Source organism: Leucopleurus acutus (assembly GCF_964270905.1).
Source record: "Leucopleurus acutus genome assembly, chromosome: 14".
NCBI classification, from domain to species: Eukaryota; Metazoa; Chordata; class Mammalia; order Artiodactyla; family Delphinidae; genus Leucopleurus; species Leucopleurus acutus.
This window is the reverse complement of record NC_139156.1, coordinates 54343717-54362107: the sequence shown is the minus strand read 5'-3', so window position 1 is coordinate 54362107 and position 18391 is coordinate 54343717.

Here is an 18391-nt window from a genome sequence, read left to right as displayed (position 1 = left end):
GGGACCAGCCAGCTCGGGGGTGTGCCCTAGGCCTCCATAAAACCATATGTGGGACACAGGGAGAGGTACAGGATTCCTCAACCAAGGAAGAGTCCTTCCAAGGGCTGCCGGGCCATCGTGCAGGTAGGAAAGAGGTGGGACCCTGCCAGCCCCTTGGCCTCCTCCCCTTCCCCTCCTTCCCTGGAGGCCCGCAGCAAGCCCTGTGAGGCCCCTCCTGCTGGCGTGGCCCCCACCCCACTGCGGGGAGGAGGCCTAGCTGCCCAGGGCCAGTCCATGCTGGCCGAATCCTGCCCTCCCCCGGCCCTGCTCGGCCTGGTTAGGCCCACCCTCTTCCATGACCCCAAAAGGCTATAAACAGCAGATGATTATGCATGACGGAACTCTCCTGCATATTGGGAGGTTACGGGACGTGAGTATAGCACAGAGCGCAATGGGAAACAAACTGGATGATTTGACAGGTAGCAGGAGCCTGACTCCTGGGCCCTTCTTCCCCACCCAGAAGAGGGTCTGTCCACCCTCCCTTTTCTCTGAATCCCTGCGGCCCCAATCTCTCCTTCCTCTTGAACTTCCAGGGGGAGCGTTCCTACTACAGAGAAGCAAAGAGGTAGGAGGATGGGAGGGAGAGAGGGGAGGAGGGTAATCAGGAAGCCATTACCTGTGCGTTCCACTTCACCCAGTCTTTTCCCAGAAACCTGGGAAGTAAATAGCGTCTCTACAGGTGAAGAGCGTGAGGCTCTGAGAGGTAAGAGGAATCTCCCAAAAGCCCATATTTAGGAAATGGTGGAGCCGGCTCTCTTTTCACCCACTTACCCGCCCATTCATTCAACAGATATTGATTGCCCTGCTCGGAAGCAAGGGCTCCCAGACGCACAGCCCCAAGTCACTTCACAGCCAGCGGGAGAAGCCTGGGAGTGGCAGAGCCTCCGAAGGTGCCAGCAGGAGCCTGGGCCCTGGGTCTTTCCCTCTCCAGCTGTCTCTGGCTGGCAGAGACATCGCAGGGAGCCCCGGGCCATGAGCACGGTAAGCTCAGGGAGTTTAACAAATGTTTATAAAACCTTTTCATATGCAGTTAATGATCCTCATTAGGACCTGAGAAAGCTGTCGCTCACGCCACTCCAGCTTTAAGGAGCGTTTTATTATTACACGCCACACCGCAAATTAATGAGAGAAACCGTGGCCCATTTGTCAGCAGGGCCAACGCCCGGGGATGCTGGCAAAGAGGGCTTTGTCCTGGAGCTGCCTGGTCCCCATTCCCCACACCATCTGCCCTCCCTGCTGCCCCCAGACGCCCACCACTCTCAAGCTGCCAGCCCACCAGCTGCCACCCCGGAAAAGGGCCCACCTTGAGGCTTCCGTGGCCGCAGTTCCCAGTGCCCCGGGCCTGAGCCAGAGCAGCCCCCCCCCGCCGCCCCCCGCAATGCTGTCTCTTCCCTGAGGCGCTGGCATGAGGTATTTCCCCATCCTGGGGGGGACGGAGGAATGAGAAACACAGATGCCCGGGCCCCAGCCCCAAATCTGAATTCTTATCCAGGTGCCCAGCTGGTCTGAAGACCAACACTTGGGAACCACCGGGGCCTGAGACATGAGCTCAGATGCCTGCACGCGATTCCTGGCTCTGCCCGAGACTGTGTGACCTTGGGCAGAGCTCTTCGGTTTTCCTCAGTGTCCCCACATGTAAAATGGCGATGTCATATCTGTCACCAAACGGTTTTTGTAAATATGACATCATCCTGTGTGACCAAAGTGGGTTTTGTCACGATGCTGCCAAGCCTGCCTCTGCCGTTTGAATCATGGAATCGTAGCGTTTAGAGCAGGGAACCAGCAAGGTCAGGGTGAAAAACAGCTGATGGAACTAGGCAGAGGTGATTGGATATATGAAATACCCAGGAATTATCTAATTTTTATGTTATGTGAATTTTACCTCAATAAAAAAGAAGAGAAAATCCAGCTCCTTTCCGTCTTAAATGTGACATGCCTACCAGCCTCTGAACCTTTGCCCAGGTGGTTCCCTCTGCTTGGTAAGCTGCTACTCACATTTCAGGGTTCATCTTAGAAATCATTTCCTCCAGGGATCCTCTGCTGTCCTCTCAAGGAGGTGCCCCCTAATGCCATGTCCTCCCCCCACCCCCAGGAGGGGACACTGTCAAGACTGTTTGGTGTCCACCTGCTGGTACCTCAGTAAAAGATGGAGCAGAGGGTGGTTCCCAGCCTCAGCTGCCCCTCACCGGGCACATACTAGGCACTCAGTATAGTCGTCCCTCAGTATCCACAAGGGTTGGGTTCCGTGATCCCCCGCAGATACCAAAATCCATGGACGCTCAAGTCCCTTAAATAAAATGGTGTCGTATTTGCACATAACCTGTTCACATCCTCTCATACACTGTAAATCGTCGCTACATTACTTATAAGACCTAATACAATGTAAGTCTATGTAAATGATTATAAATAAATGTAGATGCTTCATAAATTGTTGCTGGAGTATAGCAAATAAGGCTTAGCTTTTGGGCACTTTCTGGAATTTTTCTCCCCAAATATCGTCCATTGGTGGGTATAGAATCTGTTGGTATGGAGCCCGTGGATACGGAGGGCTAACTATACTTACTTGTTGAATGGAAGATCTGACTCTAACCCAGCCCTGGTTTTAGAGACAAAGCTGGTGCAGCCCAGCAGAGGACCAGGCCCTGCCCCGGGGTCACACAGTTGCTTAGTCGGTGGAGGAGGTGAAGGCCAGGCCTCCCTGTGCCTAGAAGAGCTCCTGGGCCTTCCCCTTCCCTGTCAGCAGCTCCCCGTGGGCGGGAAGCACAGCCCAGATGCGTGAGCCTCTCCTTCCAGCCATTAGCTAATCTGGCCATGGCCTGTGTGCCAGGGCCTCTGTCTGCCCTTCCTGTTTCCCCAGGACACGGCTGTTGACGTTGTCAAGAGCTTATCGCAAACAGGCAGGCAGAGACCCGTGTCCTAGGGAAACTTGTCCCCAGAACCTCCTACCAACACAAGGCCTTGGCCCCGGGGACCTTTGTCTTCTGTGTGTTCCGGCTGGAAACGGCTTACACACGGGGCCTCAGTTTCCCCACCTCTAACATAACTGACCACAACCACTTTCTGATTTAACACCATGTCAAGTGAAGTGGCTGAGGGTTGAGCTTCGCAATCTGACCACCTGGGTCTGAGCCCCAGCTCTGGTCCTCACTGCGGGACCCTGAGGAGGTGATTCCTCCGAGGCGTGCCTTGCTTCCCCTCTGTAAAATGGCTGTGATCCTGGTACTTAATTTTCCAAGGGTGTAATACCTTGCATGTATCAATATTTAGAACCATGCCTACAGCATTGTGAGAATTTAGGGATGCAAGCTATGATTTGTATACGTCCTTTCCCTGCCCGCCATGAGCTTAAATCTGGTTGCCCTTCCCTTACAATGTGGAGGGTTGTAGCCCATCATGGCGCTCACCACCGGGGGACCATCAGCCCCTGGCCGGCACTGGTCACCAGAACAGCCAGAATACACAGGTACATGCAGGGAAAGCCTGGATGTGAGCCCTGGCTCTGCCACCTTTGACCTTGGATGCATCGTGAAAACAACCAAAAAAAGGCGAGTTTACAGAGGAAGATCCAGAGACCCAGGGAAGGCTGAAGCCGCCTTCACTCACCCAGGCACGCGGAGGAGGCCCGCGCAGCATGGTGGGGAGAATCCAGGCCTGGGGCAGGGAGTGGGGTCTTGCCTCTGCCTGGGTGCTCAGACCACTCTATGACCTTGTTTGACCTCTGTTTCCCCAGTGATAAAATGGTCACATTAATCCCTGCCCTGACCAACCCTCAGAAGGGACACAGTGAATGTGGAGGAGAGGCTGTGAGCTGCACCTCCTGGCAGGTGGGCAGGACAAGGCACCTGCTGGTTAGCAGATACCATTCCCATGCTAAGGACAGACGCCCAGAGCTGCATCTCCAGCTGTGGCCTCTCCCCGGGACCCCAACCTATGTCACCTGATTGGCAGCTCCACTTGGCTGTCTCAGAGGCATTTCAAAACCAGAGGCCAAAGCAAAACTCTTTATTCCTGCCCCAGCCTCCAGATCTGCTCCTGTCCCAGTGAAAATGACTCCCACCGTCCACCCGAGGTTCAGGATCACAAACTCGCCCTTTCGCTCTCTTCCTACATCCACCTTTCAGCAAAACCTATGAACTCTGCCTTGAAAACACACGCCAAAACCACCTGTCTCCATCGCCGCTGCCGGCCACCACGGCAAGGAGCCGTCACCTCGACCTGGACTGTACAAAGCCTCCTGGATTCTTTTCCAACTCCAGGGCTCAGGCCCCTACTTTCATTCATTTTAAGAGTAACTGATCTCATCACTTCTCTGTTTAAAACCCTCTTAAGTCTCCTCATCTGGTTGGAATAAAGCACAAGCCCCTTACCTGCCCCACGGGCAACCTGACAACTGCCTCCCGTCCCATCACTCTCTCTCTCTGGCCCCATCCCAGACACACAGGCCATTCTCCCTGCCTTGAACAAGCCAGTTCTCTCCTTCCTGTGTGCTCTCCCCCTGGTTTTCCCATGGCTGCCTCTGTCTTATCTTTCAGATCTCAAGTTAAAATGTCCCCTCCTCTGAGAGGGGTCCCCACTATGCCAGTAAGGACCTGATTCGGGACTCAAAAGCCCATCAGATTCTTTAAGGACTCTGTGGAGAATGCTCACCATCTGACGTTTTTCTTATCTGTTTGCTCTGTTGTCTCTCTCATTCCCCATGAGACCGAGGGCAAGAAACATCCTTCTGGCTCCCTGGTATGTCCTAGCACAAGCACAGAGCCTGGCACATAGTAGGTGCTCAGTAAATATTTGCAGACTGAATGAATGAAGGGATGAATGGGTAAATGAGATAAAGCTTCAAAAGGTCCACACTGGATGCAAAGGTGTACCCGAAAAGGGGACCCAAGGCCTTAAGTGAAGAAATGATTCCAGTGGAGGCATCTCCAAGGCAAGGAAGCAGGAACCAATGGCTTTAGATGCCAAGTCTCAGCTGTGCAGTTTTTTCTGCTTATGAATGTCCTTCTCCATCTTCACCTGACTGTGAAACTTCTCCTTATCTTTCAATGCTTGACTCCTATCACCCCATGACAAGCCAAGCCTTTCCTGACCCTCTCCCCCAAGTTGTCAAATCTCTCATTCCTCCTTTGCCTTTCTGTAGACTCCCTCCCACCTCTAGCCTGGCTCTTACTCTGGACTGTCTTTGACCCCTGGGGCTGGGGCTGAGGCTGAACCACATCTGGGTGCCCACCCCAGAGCCTGGCATTTGGTACTGAGTACCACTGGCACTCAGTAGATGTTTGCCCTTTATCCATGCAGGCAACCAGACGATGCCAGGCTCTGGGGAAATGGTGATATAAAGATGAGCTCTCTGCCCTCTGAAGTGTGCTTGCAACGCAAATGGAGAGACATAGATGCGCATACGACAAGCTAATAGTTGCTTTAATGGAGATAGACATAAAAAGTGCAACAGGATCATAAGAATAAGCAAAAATAAATCAAGTTATAAAATGACACATACAGTGGGACATCATTTGCGTGGCACTTTAAAACCTGAAAAACCAATCTATGTATTGTTTATGAACACAGAAATACATAGTAAAATAAAATGAAAACTGTATAAGAATGAGAAACTCCATCTCTGGGGAGATGAGAAGAAAGACAGAATTTTGGAGGTTCACATATGCGTTTTCAACCATTTCTATAGTGTTTAAATTCCTAATAAGAAAAATCTGAAGTACATACAGTGTAATATTAAGATAAGATAGAGTTGGGTGGGTAGTCCTTGGTTGTTTGTTATAATATGCTAGTAGAGTATAAGGGTTTGAAATATTCCAAGATCATTTTTATATTAAATTCAGTGTGATTAAAGAAAAAGCATCCAATCTGTTGCATGAGTGCCTGATGGGTAGGTGGATAAGTGGATGGAAGAATGAATGGGTGATGGGTAGATGGAAGGATGGTGGAGGGTGGATAGGTGGGTGGATGGAAGGATGGAGAGATGGATGGCTAGTGGGTGGGTGGAGAGGTAAATGGATGGGTGGATTGATGAGTGGACGGGTCTGATGAATGGATGGGTGAAACACTGCTGGAGATTCTCAAAGTTTACCCTATTCATTCCACATTCATTCCACTTGACCACATGTCAAGCCCCATGCTAGTCCCTGACTGCGGTGCCTATGGGACTCTGACAAGTCTCTTCCCCAGCCCCCCTCAAAGCTGGGGCCAAGATTAAGGCCCAACTGGGGACAACACACATTGCTGCAGACAGTGGTCACGGATGTGTGTCCACTCTGCTGAAGGGCCAAAGTGAAAGGGGGGGACAAACTCCCATAGGGGCTTCTCCACAGGCAAAGCAGAATTTCTTCTGTGTCCTTGCAGCATGGATTGTTCTAGAGAAGAAAGGGAACCTGTTATCCCAGGCATACGGATGCCTGAACCAGGTGAGGAGGAGTGGGGCCACAACGACTCTGGAAGGGCTACTAGCAAAAGAAACATGGTAGAAGGGAGAAAAATGATAAAGCCAGCAAGGGAAGTTGAGTCCTGCTGTGAAGGGTCTGGGTTATCACACTGGGAGGTGGGACTTCACCCATAAGCCAGAGATGCCCAAATCAGACCAGTTGTCAGAATCATCTGATTGGGCTGGAAAGAGGTTAAGCCCAGGAATCTTTATGGATCAAAGCCTGCCCTCACATCAGCCAGGTGCTCTCACTCCATCCCACTCTGGTTCATGGAGGAGACCCCCAGTAACTGGCTCCTTAAGGGCAGGACTGGTGGAGATGGCAGGACCCCCGTGCACGGTCTCTGCAAGTGTCCATTTCACGCTGGGTTTCGTGGCCCCAGTACCTGAGCAGGGGAGGGAGGTGCCTGCACATTGACCCTGATGCAGCATGTTTTTATCTCACCAAACAATTCTCCAACAGGAATCTTCATTGCTCGGCACAGTCTCCCAGCTAACTAGGAGAGCATTTTTCTAATTACATTTCCCTTGAAATATACCCGGGTTTGAGTTAACACCTCTTCAGTCTGCCAAAGCCTAAGTCTTTTTAAAATTAGTTCTGGAGGTTTTGCAAAAAACCCCACCAGGATAGAACGTTCCTTTCCCACCAAGCTGCAGGCTGAAAACTCTCCCCAGACACCAAGAGTGATTTTCCTTGGAGGCTATGAGGAAAACGCCCAGGGAAGGGCCCACATCCTGGCCTGCCAGGCTCTCCTCTCACTCAGATCTGTTGAATGGCCCTCGCAAAGCTGCGGATCGATAGCATCATAAATGCATTTTGCCCTAAGCAGTCTCACTGATACTTTTTAAAAACCATGCGGATGGGAGGGAAATATGATCCATATGGTTCTGAATCATTAACACTTAAATCGGCAAAGTAGGGATTTTTTTTTCCTGGAGAAATTTCATAGCCAAGGCGCCTTTAGCAGCTCTTTAATAAACTGTTCAGAATTCTGTTGTTCCCCCCAAAACACGCAAGCACAAACCCACAGTGTGCCGCACGTGTGCGCACAGCCCACTGGCTCTGAGAGGGCATCATTGGGAAACGCGGCCCGTTACACACCATCTATTAGCAAGACACGGTGGGTTAGTGGCCATTGAGCGACCTTTTGAGCACTGGGTGATCAACGAAATCTACTTGGTTCAGTTATTGAGGGTAAAGCGTTCCATACAGCTCTGGAGCTTGTGTGGACAAGCCCCTTAACGGGACAGTTGAGAAAGCTGAGGCCCAAAAAGGCTCAGAGTCTTCAAGATTTAGTAGAGGTCACAGAGGAGTATTTCAGGGTAAGGATGACGCACCAGCTGAGTGCCTGCCATTATTTTCCCATGTGACTATATGGTAGGGTGTGAGGTAGGGATATGGTCAAGAAAGAGAGGCCAGGGACTGATCACGACACACATCCCATGGTTCCCCATAGTCTAAACACATCAAGCTCCTTCCCTAGCCTGGAAGTCAAAACTGTGGGAGAGGGGCCCGTCTTCTCCATAAAACAGGTCAGAGCCTAACTCTAGAAGCAACAGAAGGGACGGTTTAGAAACATAGGGTGATGGTTAAAGCTCTTGGGAGAAACGATGATGGCATGGGCTTGAGGATAGAAAGGAAGGAGCAAGCCTGAAAGATATTTTGGAGAGAAATTTGATAGCATTTGGGACCAAATGAGCAGAGGCAGTGATGGAGAAGATTAGGATTCTATCAGTTTTCCATGGCTGCTCTAACAGATTGCCACAAACTTACTGACTTAAAACACACACTTTTGGGCTTCCCTGGTGGCACAGTGGTTGAGAGTCCGCCTGCCGATGCAGGGGACACGGGTTCGTGCCCTGGTCCGGGAAGATCCCACATGCTGCGGAGCGGCTGGGCCCGTGAGCCATGGCCGCTGAGCCTGCGCGTCTGGAGCCTGTGCTCCGCAACGGGAGAGGCCACAACGGTGAGAGGCCCGCGTACCGCAAAACAAAACAAAACACACAGTTTTATTCTCTTACGGTTTAGAAGGCCAGAAGTCCAAAATGAGACTCACAGGGCTAAAATCAAGGTGTCAGCAGGGCTGTTCCTTCCGGAGGCCCCAGAGGAAAAACCATCCTCACCTCTTCCAAGGACTGTCAGCAGTCTTTGGCCTGTGGCCACATCACTCCAACCTCTTACTTCCACTGTCACATCTCCTACTACTCACTCGGACCCTCCTATAAGGTCTGTTGTGATTATATCAGGCTCGCCCAGATACTGCAGGATAATCTCCCCATGTCAAAGTCCTAAACTTAATCTCATCTGCAAAGGGATTAGGATCTCAATATCGCAGGGCAGGGGAGAGGCATTATTCAGCCTACCACAAGAAAGAAACCCAGATTTTTGACGCTGGCCACCGAGTGGCACTTTCAACCAAGCATGGAGGGGTTTGGTGGAGAAGATGATGAACTTGATGTAGGAGATGCTGATTCTAATTAGAAACTTGGGAGACATCCAGGAAGGGGGTCCTGATAGGTAATGATCCATGCAGATTCAGAGCAGAGGATGGGTAATCTGAGAGTGTGACTTTCAAGTCTTCAACAGTGTAGACATAGCTGTATCCCTAGGAATAAATGAAGCTGTTCTTATTTCACTCTCATTTCCTAGGCAAAAAGTGTTGAGACTAAAAAGCAGGGGAGGAAACAGCTTTGGACATCAAACAGAGGAGAAAGCATTGCTGAAGATTGAGGAGAGATCAGACAGTTGATTCAAGAAAGGGGAATGGGATAAACGACAAGGTGGGGCCGGGGAGGGTCTCACAGTGTCAAATGCAGGACAGAGACTAAATAGAGTAGGACTAAGTTTTGACAACTCATCGGTGACCTCAAAGACATTGGAACGGGGTGGAAACAAGTGGCCAACTTTCCCGAGTTCTAAAGCACTGCGGCCACACATTTCTTGGAGAAGTGGAAACAGTGAGAGAGCTGAGGTGGCAGCCTCAGGAATTGAGCCGAGTTGTACGCAGAGGGCAGGGGCCCCGGGCCCGGAGACGGGTTGGTGCTGTAGAGGAGAGATGCGAATTCCTGGAGCCAGTCTCTGAGGGACGAGAAAGCACAGGAGAAGGGAAAGAGGGATACTGTCCCTCCTCCTTTGCCAGCAAGAGAGGCTGGGCACCCAGGATGAACAGATCCAAGATGGAAGGAAGAGAAGTTGGTCTCAGTTTTGCACAGAAACAGGAGACAAGGTCATGAGGTGTGAATGGGGCCCAGAGAGGCTAGAGGTCCTTGCGGGGCGGTGGGAGAGAAGAAAAGTTCCTGGAGTGACTCCTTGCGGAACGCAGGCCCTCTCAGGCCTCTGGTTTCCCAGTGGGGAATGCAGTCCCATCCCTCCGGTACAAGACGTGAGGCTGAGGAAATGGAGCTTCTGCAGGCCAGCTCTGAGGCCTGGTCTCCTTGTCTTTCCCTTCTTTGTTCATCCGGTGACAGTGACCTCGGGGTGAAAGCCAGCAGCTGATTAGACAGGAGGGGAGGAGGGGACAGGAGCTGAGAGCAGCCACATGTGAGTGGGAACAAGTACCCCCCATGCCCCCACGCCTCCCCCCGGAACCTCAGCCTCGGCCTCCCTCCCACGTTCCCCAAACCAGAACTCAGTCCTCTGCACAACCCTGGCCAACTCACTCCCTGTCTCTAGGCCTCCTGGTGAAATGAGAGACTTGGAGGCAGTGACCGCCAAGGGCCCTTCAGCCCTCGTGGCCTCCGAAGCACAGCCTTGGACGTGGAAGGGCTGTCTGAGCTGCCACAGGGGCCCCCGCCTCTTTGGAGACTGGCCCAGGCCTCTGTCATTGTGTAAACATGATGCAGGCCTGTTTGGTGCCGCATAGCTGTGGTTTTCTGTTTTCCCCAGCAGTAGCTACAAGGCCGAGGCTGCAGTTGAGACAGCCCAGCGGGAGGGAGAGGGAGGGGAGGAGGGCCGGAGAGAGTCTGTCTCTGTGCAGCCTCCGCTGCTCGCCTGGAAAGTTTGCAGAAAGGGAAAAACATGCATGCGTTAGACCGTTTCTCCACAGCCCAGCACCAATTCCAAAGAAAATGGGTCCTTTCTAGCTCCTTTTGTAACAGAAAACACATTCTTCAGGTCAACCCCCCTCTGCTTTGGAGCAGACGCCATCACACAGCCTTCGTGAACGTGGCCTTGGACAGGTCTTAGGGCGAAAGGGCAAGACCCAGGGGGTCAGATGTGGGTGAGAGCGGAAGCCCTCAGCAGAAGTAACCACAGACCCTGCCCGGCAGGCCTGTTATCTGTGTGCACTCCAGCATACGCAGGCCCTCCCTGGGGCCAGGCACACAGTAGGTTCAGATGTGCACTCCAGCACACGCAGGCCCTCCCTGGGGCCAGGCACACAGTAGGTTCAGGTAATTGATGTTTCTTAGGCCAAGCAGAATTGAATCTGGGAAGGATACAAGATCATCCTTGAAGAGAAGAAACGGACATGGAGGGGGCGGCGGGTATGATTGTTGCCCTCCCTGGACCCGTTGCCGGGTCCGTATCTCCACCCCCCAGCTGCTGGCGGTAGGGGGTTGCTAACTGTACCCTTCTCCACGGAACCGCCCTTAGCTGATGGGACCCGTCTTGCCAGCAGATGCTGGGGAATTTGCCCATCCTTCCAAGGGGCAGCCCTCTACCCATTACTTACAGATGCCAGAGTTTAAATCCCAGCCCCTTTGCTTCAAGTTGGGGCAAATCTTTGGTGCAATTCATACTCCAGAGCTCCCCGTGTGATCAGGCTAAGAGACCGTCACCGCTCTGCTTGGCAGGAGCCTCCCCTGCTTCAGTCACTGCTTCACTGGTTTCTCCTGCGAACAGCCCTCAGCAAGGCACTTGCACAGGAATATTGCTTTTACCCTCTGCTTCTAGGGAACCTGGTCTCAAACGACAGTGAGAGCTTTCTAGACAAGACCGCGCTCGGGGAGCAGCCTTTCCTATCTAAAGCCAAGAGAGCTGTCAAGCTGCTCACCTGGCGGCAGGAGAGAGCAGAGGGCACTCCACAGCTGGCATTTGGCGGGGTCAGAGCTGACGCTGTGCACACCCAGGAGGGCCTGTGTGCTCGGCCACAGCGGCAGACAGGGCCAGACCACAGTCCAGCCTATGGAAGCCTCCGAGGCTACCCAAGGCTGCAAGACTCAGTGGGGCTCAGGCCCTGCTGACCAGTTCAGCAGCGTCAACTGGGGACCAGCACAGACAGAGGATAGGAGCCTGCAGACCACCCAGACCAGAGCATCACAAGGCAAAGAAGCCGGGCTCCGAAGCAGGCCAGAAGGGTCTGAGGACTCTGCCCCGATACTACAAAGCCCTTACCTTGGGGGCACCAGAGCTACCAGACTGTGCAAATATTTATAACAAACGCAAGAGCAATTAGAATAGTGATTATAATGTATATGCTGAATCAAGTGCAGCTCTGGGCCAAACCACTGCTAACGCATTGCGTCCAATTATTGGGCTGGCCAAAAAGTTTGTTTGGGTTTTCCCATAACATCTTAATGGAAAAACCTGCACGAACTTTTTGGACAGCCCAATATTTTATTCAGTCCTCCCACCATTCTCAGTGAGAATTAGAATCTCCCTTTAGATAAAATGGTGGACATGCCTACTTGTGTAGCACATACGTGCTTGGGTGTAGCCAGGAAAATGTATATGTACACACCATACGCAGCCCCACGTGTCACCGTTTCAATTAGCTGTTGGAGAATAAATGCAGTACTATGCATGGGACAGTTTATTAAGGATGCTGCCCTTAAGACGGCAGCAAGAACTCCCCGATGCCCTGGCAGCTCTGGCTCATGGGCCCTTGCCATCCCCGGCACTCCAGCAGCTGCTGCCCTCAGCCCAGAGCAGGCAGAGCCAGCTCCAGTACGCAGCCTCTCCTGTCCTGGTCCTTCAGATCTCCGAACCTGTAGCCTCTCCCCTCTCCTAGGAGGGGATTGAGCCTGGTTCTAGAGTCGTGTCAGGGAACAGCTTTGCCAGAAATCAGGTCTACTTATTTCATCCATGCTGGGAGAAACAGATTACCCTGAGGCCATGACCTTCACCTCCTCCTCTGAGGTCAGCATCTGAGGTGCTGGGCTGCAGGGACCCAGACATCCCGGAAGGCACCAGACACCTTCAGATACTCCCAAAGTTGCCCACACCCTGTGACTCCAGGCTGAGAGCTTGGCCCTAAAACAACTACCCCTCACTCTGAGGTCCCTTGGGAGATAGGGCTGGTCTCCATGAAGTTTCTGGAACACCTGGTCTTAACCCAAGTCTCCCGCACTCAGAGATCTGAATTGAGAGTCCACAGACCAGGGTTCATATGGTCCTGGTCTCTGTGGGAGGCAAGCTCCAAGTCCCCACCCCTCCACTGCAGCTTTGGGAACAATGCACTACCCACCAAACTACCCACCTCAGCCTCCACTTCCAAGCAATGGGGATGAAAGTGTGTGTATGGGTCAGCATTGTAGGTTAAGCTGTGTAACAAATAAATCCCCAAGCCTCAGAGACTTCACAGGATAGCTTTATTCTCACTCACACTAAGGCCTACATCAGGCAAGCAGCCTTCCTTCGCCTAGTGGCTTCAGCCTCCCAGGCCACTGCAGAAAAGGGCACAGCGGGTGGCAGAGGCACACATCAATTACCTGCCTCAGCCACAGGGCCACATCCAGGTTTTGTGGGCCTGAAACTTACATAATTTAGGGGCTGTCTCTCAGAAAAGTTATATCAAATTACACATGTAAAATCTACCTTTTCACATGTATTTTACATCTATATTTTTCAGCTGTTGCGACACCACTGTACACAGAAATTACAAAACAGCATACCCATGGCCCCCAGAGACAGGAGCCAGGGCAAGTGAGAGTCCTGGAGCCCACATTCCATTAGCCTGGGCATAAATCAGCATCTGCCGGGCCTGGAAGGGACGTGCCCCTATTGCTCACAATCCATTAGCTGGAACTAGGACGTGGGCCGGTGTCAGCACGGGAGGCTGCGAGGTGTGGGGAAGCACCTGGCTCTTTGTGAGCAGGAACCTTTTCCAACAGTGTGCTGAGCTCAGGGCGGCTAGCTGGTGGGAGCCAGGAGAGCGCAGGCAAGGGGAAGCCAGTTGCAAATGCAGGGATCCAGGAGGGCAGGATGGGGGGCAGGGGAGCTCTGCCCAGCCCAGGGTCGGGAGGGCAGGGCTGTGCTTTCTCAACAGTGAGAACCTGTGCGACTTCTTCAACCCTCCTGAGCCTCCGTGGCCCCCTCGCCTAGGTACGGAAACTTAGCCTGACTGCCTAATGTGATCGTGAAAACAAGATGAAGAGCCTAAAACTGCTGTGCAAACAGCCCCGCGCTGTGCAGAAGTGAGCCCCCCGTTGTAATTCTTTTTTGCAGAACTGCTCTATCGTTCTTTCTACGGTCACCCAAAATCTGGTGGCCCCCGGTCCCCAAAGCTCTGCCCATGGGCTGCCTCGGTCATGGAGGGAAAGGTTAAGTCTCCACTTCTCCAGGCTGTGTTGCCTTATCCTATCTGCATCCCCAGCCCCAGGGAGACAGGCCGGGGCAAGCGGAGCCTATTCAGCTGCTGCATGAACCTGCTGGATGGTCCAGGAAGAGTCTAGAATATTAGCGTTCAAATGGCTCTCTAGAGTTTAGCTTATCCACTGGAGGGTACTGAAACGGCTCGCTTCTTCCAGGGAGTCCCCAGCAGGCATTGACAGGCAAGGCATAAAGTAGCTCAGCTCTTACGGGCAGCACTCCCACCCCACAGTACCCCAATAGAGCTGTTTTTAAATCTTCATAGCTCCCCCTGCCACCCTCTCACTCTAGAATGTCATACCACATCCTAATAAACACATCAGGATGCGTCCACATCCCACTTCAAGTATCATTTCCATAGAACTTCATAGGAGCTGAGATGAGTTGAACTTAACAAGTTGACATGATGTTACACCATGCACATGTTCAATTAAACATCAATTAATTTAGATTTTGCAGTCATTTTTTGAAGCTGATCATTTTTTTTTTCAGGTAGCAAATATTTTTGGAAAAACAGTAACCCATAGGCCCTGGGCTTGGGGTGCCCATGGATAAACCAGCCCCTGGACACCACCCTTCCTGAGGTGAAGAGCCAGGCCTTTCTGTCCTCTCAGAAGACCCAACTGGCAAGTGGCCCACTATCTGTGTCATCCCTGGCAGGGGCTACTCATGCCCCCCAAGTCAGGGGTTTTACCTCTATCCTGCCCCGAACAAGGAGCCAAGAACACAGTGAGGGGCTGGGCGACTGCGGGGGCTGCCAGCTCCTGTGTTCAGAGCAGAGAAACGAGGAGGAGGGGCGCAGGCTGTCAGAGGGTCTGCCCACAACCATGGTGAGACTCCTGTCTTGGCCAAGGTCACAGAGCTGTCCTGTGGCCTGGGCCCTGCCTCTCCAAGCTTCAATTTCCCCACCAGCAAGTGAGCCAGCAGCAGGTGAGGGAGGGGGAGGGGGCTCGTATCATCGCTCCCTTATTTTCCAGATCTATAGTGCTGCAATTTTATAGTATGACGTTTATTCTGGTACCTTCTGCTCCAGGGTATCAAAGTCAACACAATTAACTGCGGGTATTTCTACCCCTGAAAAGTCATCATTTGTGAAGGGGTTGTAGGTGTGTGCAGGCACAGGTGTGCGCATTTGTGTGTAAACATGTGTACACATCCTGGAGAAGAGTGGGTATGTGTGAACATGGGGTATGGTGCTGTGTGTCCATGTGTTGTGTAAGTGGACACGTCCAAATTTGTGAATTTGTGTCATATGCGAATGTATGAGGTGTGGGTGCCTGAGTGTGCTTTTGTGTGTGTGTAAGCACGTACGTGTGCAGCGTAGCAAGGGCTAGGTAGAAGGGATGGAATTCGAGAGCCCTTCCTGGTTCCTAGTTCCCCAGGGCACTTTATTTCTTTCTGGAAGTTGTTCCGGCTGCAGCCATCAGCCTGGCCTGCCGTTTCCTCCCACGGAAGGGCAACACTGTCCTTGAGAACAAGGCCAGGAACTAGGTGACTCTGCCGTTAGGCACAGAACACACATGAGTGACACTTCACAAAGGTCTTTCTCTTCCTTGTCTTTTCTTGACCCGCAGATAGAACCTGTGAGGTAAGTAGTATCATCCCCATTTTTCAGATGAGGTAACTGAGGCTCTCCCAGAGGCCAAGTGACAAGTGGAGAGGACGTGGGTACGAGATCTTCCCGCTCCACATTCCTGGTCACCGCAGAAGGGCAGGTGGAGCGGGCCCTTTACGGACATGGCTCTTTTCTTGGACACGTCTTTCTCGGACTTCTTCCTGGCCCAGCAGGATCAAGAGTCAGGCAGGAGCTGAGGTCAGTGTGGAGAGCCTGGCAGCGGTGGTGGGCAGCAGCCCCAGCCCGGAAGCTGGGGGGATGGCACAGAGCCACAGCATTGGGTAAACCAGACTGCCAAGAGCCATGGACGTGTTGGGTCTCGTCTCGGCACTCTGCGCCCGGAGATGAGCAGCTGTAGTCATGGGCCAGGGAGCCATCTCCTCGGAGCAGCTGGGCAGGGCGAGGCAGTGTGGGGATGAGGGAGCTATTCATGGGCGGGAAGAGCTTCGGATGGCCCCGTGCCAGAGCACCTAGGGTCACTGGCCCAGTCCCCCAGTCCCAAGCTGGGGCATCACTGGTTCTCTGAGTCTGATACCCCCACTGTGCCTGCAGCCCAGGCAACCTGCCAGGCACACTCATCACCTGGTCCACTCCTCACAGCAATCCTACCACGTGGCTACTCTCGTGCCCATTTCGTGGATGAGAAAATTGAGGTCCTTGGAGATAAAGTGACTGGCCCAAATACGTGCCATGAGTTGAAATCAGTAGCAGAAGACCCAAGCTCTCATTCCAGCTGGGTCCAGGCAGAGCCCAGAATCAGGTGGTTAGTGGGCATCTACTATGTGGCAGGAACTGTGCCAGGAACTGTGCCAGGTACTTCTTAGGTAACGTCTCATTTACACCACACAAGTCAATGAGGTAGAGAGCACCATCTCCATTTTGGAGAAGAGGAAACAGAGCAATTAATTTGTTTGCCTAAGGTCTTAAGTAGAAGTATCCAAACCCATGTATGCAAACCTCAAAAATACCTAATGCAGCTGGGATGACCTTCTTAAAATGTAAGTCTGACCAGGTCTCGCCTCTGTTTCCCACCGCTCCCCGGTGCCTCGAGGACCACAGGGAAATTCAAGAGCCTTAACCTGGCATCCAAGGCGGTCCACCACCTGGCCCTGAGCACTGCTCCTTGTACTCTAGCCCATCTCCCCACTCCTCAGCCCCCTGCAGCCACAGTGCTGCGTTCCCTTGAACATGCTATGTACTTGCAGAGCTCTAGCCTCGGCAAAGCCTGGTCCATCTGCCAGCAATGCCCTTCATCCTCTTCTCTGCCTGTCAAAATCCCATGTCACATGGTGGGGGGATCAGAGAAAGTGTCCTAGAGGAGGTGTCATTTGAGTTGGAGTCAGTTAATCCTCTGGATTCACGAAACAACTTTCACATTCATTACAACTTGACATTGCTGAGGAGACACTGGTGTTTATATCTGGTCACTAGACTGGGAATGCTCTCAGGGCAGAGATGGTTAACTGTTTATCTCTGTATCCTAGCAACTAGCACAGGGCCTGACCTAGCGCAAGCATTCAACTGGAGTGTGTGTATGGATGCATGCATGAATGGAAGAATAGATGGCTGCTTGGATGGAGAGATGTGTGGAAATAAAGTAATGGATGAGTGGATGGATGGATGGATGGATGGAAGGAATGACTGGAAGATGGATAATTAAATGGAGAGATGGATAGAGCTTGGAAGGATGGAAGAAGAAGGAACAGGTGAATTACTCATATCAACAAGCACAAGGACTTCCCTGGTGTTGCATTGGTTAAGAATCTGCCCGCCAATGCAGGGGACACAGGTTTGATCCCTGGTCCAGGAAGATCCCAGATGCCGCAGAGCAACTAAGCCCACGTGTCACAACTACTGAGCCTGCAGTCTAAAGCCCGTGAGCCGCAACTACTGAGCCCACGTGCTGCAACTACTGAAGCCCTCACGCCTAGAGCCCGTGCTCCACAGCAAAAGAAGCCACCGCAATGAGAAGCCCGCGCACTGCAACGAGGAGTAGCCCCCACTTGCCGCAACTAGAGAAAGCCCGCGCGCAGCAACGAAGACCCAACACAGTCAAGAAAAAAAAAAAAAGCACAAAATTATTCAGCAGCAACAGAGTATATTGAGTACCCTCTCTAACCTCCACCTGAACTACACTCAGACAGTAACTCGAGAAGCCTCCCTACTTGCCTCCCTTACATCTTTTTGTTCCAGGTTGAAAAAGACCTGGCAGGCAAGGAACAGAAAAGTGTCCCAGATGGGGTGGGAATGGACCCCCACCCTTGGTGTTGAGCTCACATCCTGGAAACCTATGGCTGTGCTCTAGGAAGATACAGGGCCTGCCCTGTCCCCTGAGATGAGCTAAGCAGGGAGTAGCCCACGGTTCGTCTTTCCATTAGCTAAGAACTCTTCCAAGCCTGGCCTCTCCCGGCTCCAAATTCCACTGCCCAAGATAATTGGAGCCGGGGCCTGTGGCCAATGTTGCTTCAATCCCAAAACCAAAACCACACTGGCTGGAGTAAGAGGGGCCTTGGGGTCAGCATCTAGGAGGTGCAGGGGCAGAAGAAACTGGACCAACATCTGGAGACAGCTGGAGGCGGCTGGGCCACCATCAGGGGCGGGTTCTGAGAGCAATGGTTGTGAGCTCCCAGCAGTGGGTGTGAGTCCTCTCCAGGAGCGCAGGGGCCCAAGAACGGGCTCCTTCTGAGGAGGGGCAATGGCACGGACTTCTCTCCGGGTTCCACCCCACCCCCCACGTCCCCACTCACCCCTGCAGCCTCACATCTGCGAG